Genomic DNA, 13,379 nt, shown 5'->3' on the forward strand with positions numbered 1-13,379 from the left:
TTGCATTTCAGCCAGTGGTGTTGGAGACCTTGTCCAATTAATTGGAATAATGAAAACATACTGTAAGATGTGCGCTGTGGTCGTATGCAGCCAGTTTGCTTTAACTATTCATTGATTTATTTAGAAATTGAATGAAGTCATCTTTGAGTACCAAGCACAGGAACCTGTGTGATAAATCTGTCCAGGAAACAGAATTCTCCTAAAGGTTATACTATTTAGATAAAAGAGTCAAATCAGTGGAGCTGTTAAACATATACAGCAGTTCACCTGTAGCAGGAAGGGTTATCTTTGTTTCCTTAATGAGTTTGCTTATTTATTTTTAACCTCTTTAGAGGACAAGATGTTGTCGAGTCTGTTGGAGCACAGAATGAAGTCCGTGGAGCTCATGTAACCACAATGACGTCACTGTAGATGCATACTTAATACATCAAATATATGAAGCAAGATATATGGAATCATATAGCAAAGAAAAAATTTATAAATAACTGTAAATATGTTTTATACTTTAGACTCCACCCTTTGCTTTGTTGCCAGTGCTGCAAACCCTTGGACTTCTCTCAGTGAGCTTCATGATGTCGTCACCTGAAATTGTTTCACTTCACAGGTGTGCCTTGTCTGGGTTTATTTGTGGAATTTCTTGCCTTCTTAATGGGGTTGGAACCATCAGTTGTGTTGTGCAGAAGTCAGGTTGGTACACAGCTGACAGCCCTATTTGACAACTGTTAGAATTCATATTATGGCCAGAACCAATCAGCTAAGAGAAATGACAGGCCATCATTACTTTAAGAACTGAAGGTCAGTTCTTAAAGCACACCTCCAGGATGTGTCAGGGCTATTTGACCAAGAAGGAGAGTGATGGAGTGCTATGCCAGATGGCCTGGCCTCCACAGTCACCTGACCTAAACCCAATTGAGAGGTTTGGGATGAGATGGACCGCAGAGTGAAAGGGCCAATGATTGCTCCCAGCATCTCTGGGAACTCCTTCGAGACTGTTGGAAAACCATTTCAGGCGACGACCTCATGAAGCTCATCAAAAGAATGCCAAGAGTGAGCAAAGCAGTAACCAAAGCACAGGGCAGCTATTTGGAAGAATCTAAAATATAAAACATGTTTTGAGTTATTTCACATATTTTGTTTACTACATAATTCCATATGTGCTCATTCATAGTTTTGATGCCTTCATTGAGAATCTACAATGTAAATAGTCATGAAAATAAAGAAAAACCATTAAATGAGAAGGTGTGTCCCAACTTTTAACTGGTAGTGTATGAGTTTAAGAGTGCTGTTTGCTCACCTCTAGCAGCTTGGCCACCTCAGGATTGAAAGGTGCTGTTTTGATGTAATGAAGGAAATGGGGAAGTGAAGCCTCTGCTCCTGGCTGACCGTAATCTTGATGGTCTTGATGGTCTCACTCAAATAAAATCCCGAGCACCACTTTAAATCACTCCACAGTCACCTGAACCTGTTGAACATTAACACTGAAACCAGAGACTGTTTATGAAAGATAGACATCATGACATCACCCATTGTTTTTATGAAGCAGTACTGGGGTTCACATTGGCCGCCCACTATAGTCCGTGTGGGTCAATGCTACATGCTACATAAGTTCCCCCCCAAAAATCCTCAAAATCAGAGAGCATACTCGAGTTTACCAGCCTAAACATGTTGCAGCTGTTTAGCTCACAACATCTGAATATTTGTGAGGAAGAAACTGCTTATTAAAATTATTGTATTAAAATTATTGTGACCAGTCCTACATACAACAGTGCAGTCCAGAAATTATATAATGGAGGTCATAAGTCAAAGACCTTGCTTTAAAAAATGTTTCATAATAGGTTATACAACATTATACTTGAATTAGTTCATTATGGTTTAGTGAGGTTATGCAAAACCAATACTTTATTGGGGAAATACCTCTCCAGGAGCTCTGAGTGTTTATTACATAATGCTGAACACTTGAGACAGGATTTGATTTTTGGCAAGAATTCTTGGTTTGAGTAAAGATCTCCATTCCTGGCATTCAGAAAAGTTTCTGATGGAGTTGCACGTTTTAAAATAGAAATTCATAGAGGTCTATGTTCCTGGAAGTGGGTTTACTCAGTTATTTGGTAAACTTTCCCAAGAACAAGTTGCGTATTCCTGAAATCATAAGCACAGTCTTCCAAGATCTTCTTCAGGTTTGTCTCAGAGTTACTGGATAACTTGCTTGCTTGTGTCTCTGCTGGCAAAGTATTTAAAGAAGTTGTGAAATGTGTATTTGAACCTTGACTGTCCTATTTCCTGGAAAGCTTTGGATATTCATTGGAAAAAATTAGACTCAATGTTCCACAGATCTAATTTATTTATTTTTGAAGAGCTGAACAAATTTTTAAATGTGGGCAAAAGTGAAGACGTTTGGAACCAGGCAGAGGCATTTCTCTTTGTCTCCATGTCATTAGTGGGGTTAAACAGTAGGAGCTGACATTCCAAACTCTACTTCTAAATATTTAGGATTGTTTAGGATTTATGAGATTGCGTGTATGAGTGAAAACACTTGTTCAAGAAAATCCCCAGTGCCACGTAAAATATGCTTAAACCTAACAAAATGTATTTACTTACATTTTATTCAAATTTAGACATTTATGGATTTTAGATTTTAAATGAAATACATGTACAAGCAATGTGGACACACAAATTGAAATGTAAAAATTTCAAACCCTAAAATTATTGTATGATTCTTGAAAACACTGATCAGGGAGTTGGGCTACAGTGTTGCTACAACATCCCTGGTAGAGGTCGACTCATTTTAGATTTTTAACCGTGATACGAAGATCAGCTGGCGATTGGTGAAAAACCCAATATTCTGATCTTGATTGTTTTTTTCTTCCAGGGACACAATGAATACATTTCCCCAACATGTGTTATACATTATTTATTCATTTTATTTAATTTAATGTATTTATTATTGTTAATAATTATTTATTTATTTATTTACTTACTTTGCTCAGATCAATGCAACAATGCTCTCTGCCTTCTCGCTTCTTTACTTTTTTAATGTTCACTTATCAGCCATCATAAATCCTGATACTGATTATCAAATAGCCAATATCAGCTGATAACACTGATGACTCAGTAGAGCACTAATTCCCTGGTAGTGCCCTGTTTTCGGATCTGATATTTAGGCTCATAAGACAATAAAAATCTTTTTAAATCACCTGCAGACAACGGGGCGAGGGGGGGGCAGATTGAATTTGAATCTGTATTTTTTACTGATGCTCATCAGGTAAAGACAGAATCATTAAATGCTTTGTAAACTTTAGACCCTCCTACCAGCCATCCACTGAGGTCCGGGGGATATTCCAGGAAACATGAAAATATTTTCCAAAGAGCTGGTCAGCAAATTCTGCTTTTGCACCAGTTGTTCTCTTATCTGGAGCATAACTTGTTCCAGAAAAGGACACGTCAGCAGCAAATGTTTCCATGACGATGCATTTTGGTAAGAAGTACAAACCCTTCTGACAGTGAAAACCCACTTACATTAACCCTGAACTTGCTAAGCCCCAAATTCTGCTTCACTGTGCAAGTTTTTTTTGTTTGTTTAGTTTGGATTATAAAAAGGGCTTTTTGTTGTTGAGAAAATCCAAAAAATAGCACACTCTTTTGTGCAAGGACTTTTAATTGACAGTCAACTTCTTAATGGCTACAGCTCTTCTACTGTGTAATATTATTAAAGTTTGATTTGGTTTTGACTGGAACAGCAACTTGAACTGTTCAATTCAAACTGAAAGATGCAAGAAATGAAAGCAGAGTAAAGATCAGCTGAAAGGAAAGTAATTGAGATGGAGAAGATCAGCATGTCATGATATGCTGGGAGAAAGTACCTAAAAGCAGACACCACAGGCACACTGATAAAGCAAACCTTTATTTTTGGTCAAAGGCAAATTCCACAAATGTAGAAATCCATGAGAAGGAAACAGCACATCTTTAACTTACAGAGAAAACAACATGAAGAAACCAACACACTGTGGACTGAAGGAATAAATACACAAAGGCTGATTAGGGGAATGGGGAACAGGTGGGTAAATAAAAAAAACACACAAGACAAAGGAAGTAAAACTAAATCCAACACACGAAAGACAAAAAATACTAGCAAATTAAAAAGGGAGGTAACATAACACAGAGACAGAGGGTGCGTTCTGAATGTTTCTCCTATCTCCTATTCCTAACCTCTTCCCTTTCATCGAGGTCATTGCAAATGACTTAAAAGAGGAAAAGAGAAAAGCAGTGTGCTGAGAACTGGAACAGCCTTACACTAGTCTCTCCTTCTACAGCGTGACATCTGTTATGTTGTAACGACAATGTGCAGAAGATGGACCACAAAACTCTTATCGTACTTCACCACAGCGCTTTCTGACCCCGTTGTTTTATAGAGGTCATATAAATGAGAACAGCCAGTGGAAAAATATCGCTTCAGTGCAAAGGTTGGAATTGTAAACAAGAAGGAACATGTAGGTCCAGATTTAGTGAAACCTGCAGCAGCTGAATTCCTTCTTTTGACCTTAAAAAGCTGCTGGATTTATTAAAGAGGCTCGTGTTGTGACTGAAAGCTATTAAAAAGGAATATTTTGGCAGCCGGCTTTGTAGCATATGTATTTGTAAAAATGTCACTTTTAGGTGGAGAATATTTAAATGAGTCACAGAAATGAGAATTAAAAAGTCTGTGACACAGAATTTACTGCAAATTGCATGAGGAAAAAAATGTTAAAACTTGGAGAGTTTATTTTTAGGAGGAGGAGATGTTATCAGAGTGCACAATTGATACTTTGCATGGATGAACTTTGGCTCTGTCCTAAAATTCTTGGCTCCTCACTGACACAGTTTTCATGAAACGAAGCAGCAATATACTGAAATGAGCTTCTTTTTCTCAGCAGTGTGCACGCAGCAAGTGACTTGTGCTGAATCTGTAACAAATAAAGGAGTCATTGTGTTAGATTAATGCTTGAATGTTGCAATGTGCTATTAAAACTAAAAATGCATGCACGCATACAGGCACGTGGCACAGTAGCATAGTAAAGGGGACGGTTTGCAATTTGATGGTAAACAATGTTTTGTGTTGTTCTGCACGTCGCACAGGTCAGCTTTCTCACACAGATTTCAGGTTTAGGGTGGAACAGTTTATAATGATGCAGCCCTCGAGTAAGACAACACCTCTGGTCCAACCTAACATCAGCGCCTGTGCTGATTGGTCCGACAAACTCAACAAGGTTCAGCAGTTGGCACCTGTCTCAGATACAAACTCAGGTTGGTGAATCACAGGCTGTCAGTGCTTCCAAAGTGTTTCCTGTTACAGACACTTCTTACACGCTGTCACACATCCATTTTCTCCTGTAGCTAGAATGACAACATTTCTTTAAGTTATTGGGAAGATCAGGGCAAACATGAAATCATGCAGCTGCTCAGAGTGACGTCAGGCTGCAGAATGGTTGCTCTCTTTTTCCCTCTCAAATAGTGTATGTGTGGCGGTGAGCAATGTTCCCTCTAATTTTTCATGTGTCTGAGCGAACACACAAACTCCCTGAGCGATCCCTTGGACCACTGTGAGCAACAGCAGACGTGTGCACTGTGGTCACGCCAGCATCTAATCCATCCAAGTTACATGGTTTATTAAAATAATCAAATTACAGCATTTACATTTATGTTAGACTACTTTTAATTAACTGCTTTAGCCCACTTACAATGACAATTTAAAAAAAAATCTAGTCATTGGCCTGTGTAGTATGTTAACACTATTGGAAGTAACTCTCTGTCTGCAAAATACAGTAAATAATGACCAATGTTGGGCAATTAATTATATAGTTACTCCTCAAAAAAGTAACTCAGTTTGGCAAACAACAAAGCTTTTTGCAGCTTTTTTTTTTAAATGCAGCAAAGGCATTTTTAAATAAACATGTCAAACTATTTACAGAACAATCAGCTGTTCTGCATCAAATTTGATGCCACACAAATTATTTGTGCCACTCCAAAAAATAATTTCTGTCCACTATGAGATAAAGGAGAACAACAGCCTGATACCGGCAGGCCTGACAACAGGAGATGTATCACTCCTGTAACACCTGTAACATTCAGCAGTAGGGATGGGTACCGGTTCTGACATCAACAACCAGACCGAAAAGCAGCGCACATTTCGGTGCTTTATTTCGGTGCTTTTTTTTTCCTGAGCCAATTCTAGCCAATCATTTTACGTTTCCGAGGATAGTAGGCGGGGCCAGGTACGTACGTTCTTTTAGAGCAGAGCTACAGATTAAAAATGCCCAAGGTGAAGCGGTCAAAGTCTGGCTGTACTTCACAGCAAAAGATGCAAACTCAGCAGCCTGCAACAAGTGCTTTAAGGTGATACTGTGATACTGTGCAAAGGAGGTAACACCTCGAATCCGATGAAACACCTGGCGACGCATAGCGTTTTTTTTTAAAGCCGAGAAATGCACCGTGTTTGATAGCTTGCTGCGAGACCTCACACCGAGCACATCTACTGCGGGTGTGGTGCCTGTTATCGGACCCGGAGTTAGCAACATCCCCCAAAAACCCGAAGAGTAAAGTCCTGGCCGCTAGCCCTGCCAGTGTAGCAGAAATGATGAGGATGATGATGGCAGCAGCAGCCGTTCTTCTCTGTGTGAGTAGCTTAATGCTGTTCGTGTGTAATTTACGTTGAGTACGCTAACCACATTATTACAATAATGCATGTAACTAGCAAACACCGTCGTAGTTACATGCGGCTGTCTTCTTGTTTGATGGCAGATACTCCCTTCACCCTGGCCAAAAAGGCTAAAATGACCAAAGAAAAAGTGGAAAACAGCTAAACATGAGAGGTTTTTGGACAAAGTTTGTGTTTTTTCCATTGATTAAGCACTGCTTCCAGCCAAGAGTGATACCATATATGCCCTATAGCTGAAGAAAAGGCTTACATTGTTATTTTTTTACAAAAAAAACAGCTGAACATGAGAGGTTTTTGGACCAATTTTGTGTTCTCCATTCTTTAAGCACCGGTTTGAGCACCGTTTAAGCACCGGCACCGTTTCAAAAGTACCGGTTTGGCACCGGTATCGGATAAAACCTAAACGATACCCATCCCTATTCAGCAGTCGCCTCATTGTTCTGACACACACAACAAAACTATTGACTACACTACACACTATCTACACAAGATTTGCGCTAAACGTCTCAAATCTCTCACATCTCAAAACTGCCGTCACTCCTAAAACTTCCCCCCGTTTCTTAACCACTAGATGCCACTTTGCCATACCATTTTTTGATTGGTCGACATGGTACATTTTTGGTAGTGATGTGCGGATCGATCCTGAAATATCGATTCCTCCGATACCAATCATTTATGTTCTAGAATCGATTCTCACATTAAAATATCGATATTTTAGTAATTTAGGGTAAATTTGTAGTTTATCATTAACAGGAACACAGTGGAAAGAAACTATAACATTCGGATTGTCTACATTCAAAGGAACTACTTCCTCTTCCGCCTTTCATAGTTATGTGCGAAATACGGCTGTATAAATGTCTCGCAGCCGCTGTCGTGCGCACTCACAACAATGGCTGAGCGTAATTGGAGTCATGTGCAGACGTATTTTACCTCCACAAACAGCTGAGACGTGGTTTGCGATACATGTAGCAAAAAAGTGCTCCAAGAGTGAGGTGTTGTGGCCATACTTGCCAACCTTGAGACCTCAGAATTAGGGAGATATTCAAAAGGGCTGTTGGGGTGGGGGGGTGATAAATACATTTTACAGTTCCACCTGAGGACCCGGCCTTCGTGGTCTAAAGAAAGCCGGGTAGTACCTCACGAGCTCCCTCGGTGGAGTGAAATGCTGCTGTCTGCTCCTTGCTATCTAAAATATAACCGGGCGCTGACGTAAACTCTCGACCGTCTCACACTTCTGTTTAATCAGTTTTCTGTTTGACGTTTATTCAGCTGTGTGAAAACCCCGGAGGAACCCACCCGATGGATTAATAAAGTTACATTTAATTTAATCTAATCTAATAACTTTAATCTCAGCCAAACCGATTTACCCACGAACAAATAAAACACTGAAAAAGCCAAACAATAACATTTTTAAGTTATCAAAGTGACTTATATATCATGTTTAACCCGAGTAGCGAAAGACCGCGGGGGTTTGAAAACGATGTGTCGGTCGGCTCAGATATTTGAAGTTTCCACAGCTACATTCTCACCTGAAAATATGTTAAAAGTTTTTTTGCGACCCAGAAAGAGAAATAAGAGTAATATTAAAACTAAGTAGCTGCCGTCATTGTTGGAAACTAGAATTGGCTGGGCCGCGCTATGAATTCTGCGATATGGTTTTTCAATTTTGTTGTCCGGGTGGAAAATCGAGAGAAATTCGGGAGAACGGTGGCTCTGGGAGATTTTCGGGAAGGGCACTGAAATTCGGGATTCTCCCGGAAAAATCGGGAGGGTTGGCATGTATGGTTGTGGCAACATCATTAACCTTGTCAAACACCTCAGAGTAAATCTATGGGCTCAAAATGTGGTCATAAATATTTTGTACTTGTAAATCAGTTTTGTGCTTGTAAATCAGGATTTGTATGTGTAAAAAGAATTTGTGTGTGTGTAAAAAAGATTTGTATGTGTAAAAAAGATTTGTGTGTGTGTAAAAAAGATTTGTATGTGTAAAAAGAATTTGTGTGTGCGTAAAAAAGATTAGTATGCGTAAAAAGAATTTGTGTGTGCGTAAAAAAGATTTGTATGTGTAAAAAAGATTTGTGTGTGGACTTAGCCAAAAAAACCCTGCAAGTTACAAGTACGCATTTTGACCCTATTTTTCTTCCTTTCATCTGATTGGTCAATGTCATGTCAATCACAAATGTAACAATCCAATCAGAGAACAGATGGGTTTGCCTGTCGGAGGGGCGCTTTTTTTTGAACTGCAGGTCTTTGAAGGGAATAAATGCCCTTTTACATGCCAACCCAGCGTTTCCCTTCATCACCACGAAGGAAAACAGTCTGTGGTCGTCTGAGTTTGGTGATTTTTGTGTCACAGGTCTACGTGCTTAATACAGGGACTTCCACAGCCTTTTCAACAGCGCTGCGGACCGCGGGGTGGGCAGTGTTTTGGAAATAACAGTCTTCATTACAAAGCTTTCTTCGTTATGAATTAGCATACAGGTTTTTATTGAACATTTGAAGAACTAGCAAAAAAAACCCCAGAAACTCTTGTAGAGGACATAAAGTCAGATATAAAAACGACAAGGAGCAGGTGCATCTAGTACAGGTAGAGCTGCTGCAAAAACCCACAGAGCGCCTCTTTGCTAGTAGTGATGTGTCGGTCGCGAACGAAATGGCTCTTAGAGCCGACTCTTTGACGTGAACGACGCGAGCCGGCTCCTTATCGCGAGCCGTGGGTTTTTTTTTCTTTCTCTCACCCTCTCTCTCGCACTTTTTTTTCCGCTTCAATCCGCACGCGAGCCTTGTGCTTTGCGCTGGGCAGAGGGGGGAGGGGCGGTAGTTACACTTGCAGTAGCACAGGAACAGAGGGAAAGAGAGAGAAAGAGAGCCAGGGACAACAACATCACATTAGAAAGGTACAGTAATCATCCACAACTATTTTCAGTTGCGGATGATAAATGATACAGAAAGTTTATTCATGCAGGCCCATATGACAGAGAATATGCATGTTCTTTCTGTTTTCATATTTTAATTTATATTTAATTGTGTTTTGTGTTGTTTCACTTTAAATTTGTTTAAAAGGAAAAACCTGAAAATTTAAATAGTTAAAAGTTGAAATGTGAATAGTTGTTTTTTGTATTATATGATTTATTTATTACATTTTATGTGAAGTGAATAAATAAAAGTATATTTACGGTGGCCCCTAGAGACAAAGCACGTGCAAACTTCAAAACACGTACGAACTCTGAAGCACGTACAAACCCTGAAGCACGTACAGACTACAAAACACGTAAAACCTCCATAGCACGTACAAACCCCGAAGCACGTACAAACTCAGAAGCACGTACAAAACTCCAAAACACGTACAAAACACGACAGAAGTGCTCCAGGATGCTAGGCGCAGTGTTGAGCTTTTGTTACCTAGTGGCTACACAAGCCAGCAAGTACGAACGACCGGATTTGGTGTGTGGTAGTAACAGGTAAATGAACATTTTTTTTAAATTATTTGAATATATATGAGTGCTTGTGTATAAATACACAAGCCATTCACATATGCTTTCAATTGTGTAATGTAAGTGATCTAGGTAGCTCTGTTTTGGAAGTTCAGTTAACGCTAGAAATGTGTTTTGGAGTTTGTACGTGCTTTTTGGAGTTTGTACGTGCTTTGTCTCTAGGGGCAACCGTATACATTTATATATAAACATATATAAATAAAACCACTTTTTTTTTTACATTAGTAATTCCTTTTGTGCATAATTTTATATTATTGTTAATAATTAATTAATTAAAGCAACAAAACAACCTGAAGAGCCGGTTGGGAGCCGAAAGAGCCGGCTCTTTTTAGTGAGCCGAGCCGAAAGAGCCGGTTCTCTAAAAAGAGCCGGAAATCCCATCATTATTTGCTAGCTAAAACACCAGTGTCGGCAAATAAGGACGCTGTCATAGCCTGTCAACGACGTTGATTGGCTGCGTATATACGAATGTGAATCGCATTATTGGCTGGAGTATGGGATAAGGTGGCATCGTTCTAATCCCATACGGGAGCAGCCAGTCACTTACTGACTAACACTGCAAAAAAGAATTGTTAAAGTTTTAATTTTAAATTTCAATCCAGGTTAGATTTTTTTTGTGCGCAACGCGGATTTTTTGTGCGCAGAGACCGTGCCAGCAGTGCGCAATTGCGCACGTGCGCAGCTTAGAGGGAACATTGGCGGTGAGTAACCATGGTTACAGGGGGATGCTCTAAAACTCTCATGATCCCCAGTAAAAGATTTCAGATTATTATATCCATGCAAAACCAAGACTGCACTCTGATTCTAAGACCTTCTTTAAAAAATATACTGTATATGTAGACAGTATGTATTACTGTTCCAACCTTAATAATTAGTGAATCCATCGAAGATAATGTCCGCTTGTGTCACTGATGTTATGTTATGAATCTCTCATTTGAGTGCATGCTGTGTAATTTCCCCTATTTACATTTTGTTGTGCTGTTTGAAAATATGCATGTCTGTGTATTCAGTGCATGCCATAAGAAGAAGATGATGACAGAGGTTCCATGTTCACTCAGGATCAATGAAGTCCAGTGGACATTTGAAGACACTACTCAGAATGTGTATGTGAATACAATGTAATCACAAATACAGTGTAAAATGAGAGCTATAATTAAAATGCTCAAAAAACAAAGTACTGCAAAATAAAATATAAATCAACAATAATCTAAATAAAAAAAATAATAATAATGATAATCTATCTATCTATATATATATATACACACACACACACACACACACACACACACATATATGTATATATATATATATATATATATATATATATATATATATATGTACAGATAGATGTCTGTTTCTTCCCTGGTCCCAGTGGGGGTGTGTCCAAATTCATAGGCTGCATCCTCCTGAGGACCCGGCCTTCGTGGTCTAAGTGGGCCGGGTCCTCCGAAGGCCGGGTAGGCCAGAAGCGAGAAATTCGACGGTGTAGCGTTCATACCTGCGTCACCAGCTGTCTGGGTGGAGTTTAATAAACTCAGCTGTCTGCTCCTTGCTATCTAAAATATAACAGGACACTGGCGTAAATTCTTGATCATCTCACACTTCTGTTTAATCAGTTTTCCGTTTCACGTTTATTCAGCCCTAATCTCAGCCAAACTGATTTACTCATGAACAAATAAAACACTGAAAAAAGCCAAACAATAAAATTTTTAAGTTATCTAAGTGACTTATATGTTATGTTTAACCTGAGTAGCGAAAGACCGCGGGAGTCTGAAAACGATGTGCAGGGAGTTCGCTGTTCTCGCTATGAATTCTGGCATATGGTGAATGGTAAATAAATGGTAAATGGCCTGTATTTATATAGCGCTTTACTAGTCCCTAAGGACCCCAAAGCGCTTTACATATCCAGTCATTCACCCATTCACGCACACATTCACACACTGGTGATGGCAAGCTACGTTGTAGCCACAGCCACCCTGGGGCGCACATATGGTGGACCACGAAGGACACACCCGACCCATCCTTCAAATTCGGGGAAAAGGAGGACGCATTTGTCGGCTGCATTCGGAGGAGTCTACGAATTTGGGCAGCCTTCGGCGCATCGCTGTGACGTAATCGGCCTACAAATGCGGCCTCGGGAGGATGCAGCCCATGAATTTGGACGCCCCCAGTGTCTAACCCGCGTCTCATGTTTCCTGTTTTATTTTGATAGTTCCTTGTCCTGCGTTTAGGGTATCCAGTTTTGCTTATTCCCTGTCTCGTTATGTTTGATCTCTCCCAGCTGTGTTCCCTGTGTGCTTCCACTTACCTCGTTACCCTTCTGTGTATTTAAGCCCTTTGTGTTCCTCTGCTTGTTGCTGTGTGAGTTTTTCTGTGTTTCTGGTTTAAGCTACGTCCACACGTACCCGGGTATTTTTGAAAACGCAGATTTTTCTATACGTTTGCACCTTTTGTCCACACGTAAACGGCGTTTTCGGTCACTGAAAACGGGGATTTTTGAAAACTCAGTTTTTGCGTTTACGTGTGGACGAGGAAAACGGAGAAAACGCAGCGTCAAAGGTGTGCGCCTTTTTTGACGTCACACTGTGCGCCAGGTTATTGTTTCGGTGAAATGAATTTCTACAATGGCGGACTTAGACAAAATACCGTTACTGTTAATTTTACTCTCTGCAGTGTTTAAATGCTTACATATACACACACAGTTACTGTCCTTCCACACATAGGACTCAGTTCTGCTTCTATGCGCCATCTTTGTTTACTCTTTCCCACCCAGGCTTATAGACTTCTGATTGGCCAACATTTCTACACGGTTAGGAATATATCGCCACCTGCTGCTTTGGCATGTTCTTAGCAGCGTTTTCCTTCGTTTTTGGCTTTAACGTGTGGACGGGATTTTTTTTAAAAACGAAAACGGAAAATCTCCGTTTTCAAAAATACCCGTGTACGTGTGGACGTAGCCATACCCTCGTTTCTAGTTCTTTTTTAGGTCCCCGTCCAGGTTTTCTTTTCTGTGTTTGTAAAGCTTAGGTTTTGCTACAGCGCAATAAGCTGCTTCCTTCATTTTACACTTTTGTTTGGAGTCCTGAATTTAGGTCCTCATCCTGCCTGCCGCAGCACTCAGCATGATGGTAACAAACTAGAAAAACTCAAATTGCTCTGATTGTTTATTCCAGTGTCTGTGACAGTCTGTGACA

The sequence above is a fragment of the Pelmatolapia mariae genome, linkage group LG7 (assembly GCF_036321145.2).
Source record: "Pelmatolapia mariae isolate MD_Pm_ZW linkage group LG7, Pm_UMD_F_2, whole genome shotgun sequence".
Classification (NCBI taxonomy): domain Eukaryota; kingdom Metazoa; phylum Chordata; class Actinopteri; order Cichliformes; family Cichlidae; genus Pelmatolapia; species Pelmatolapia mariae.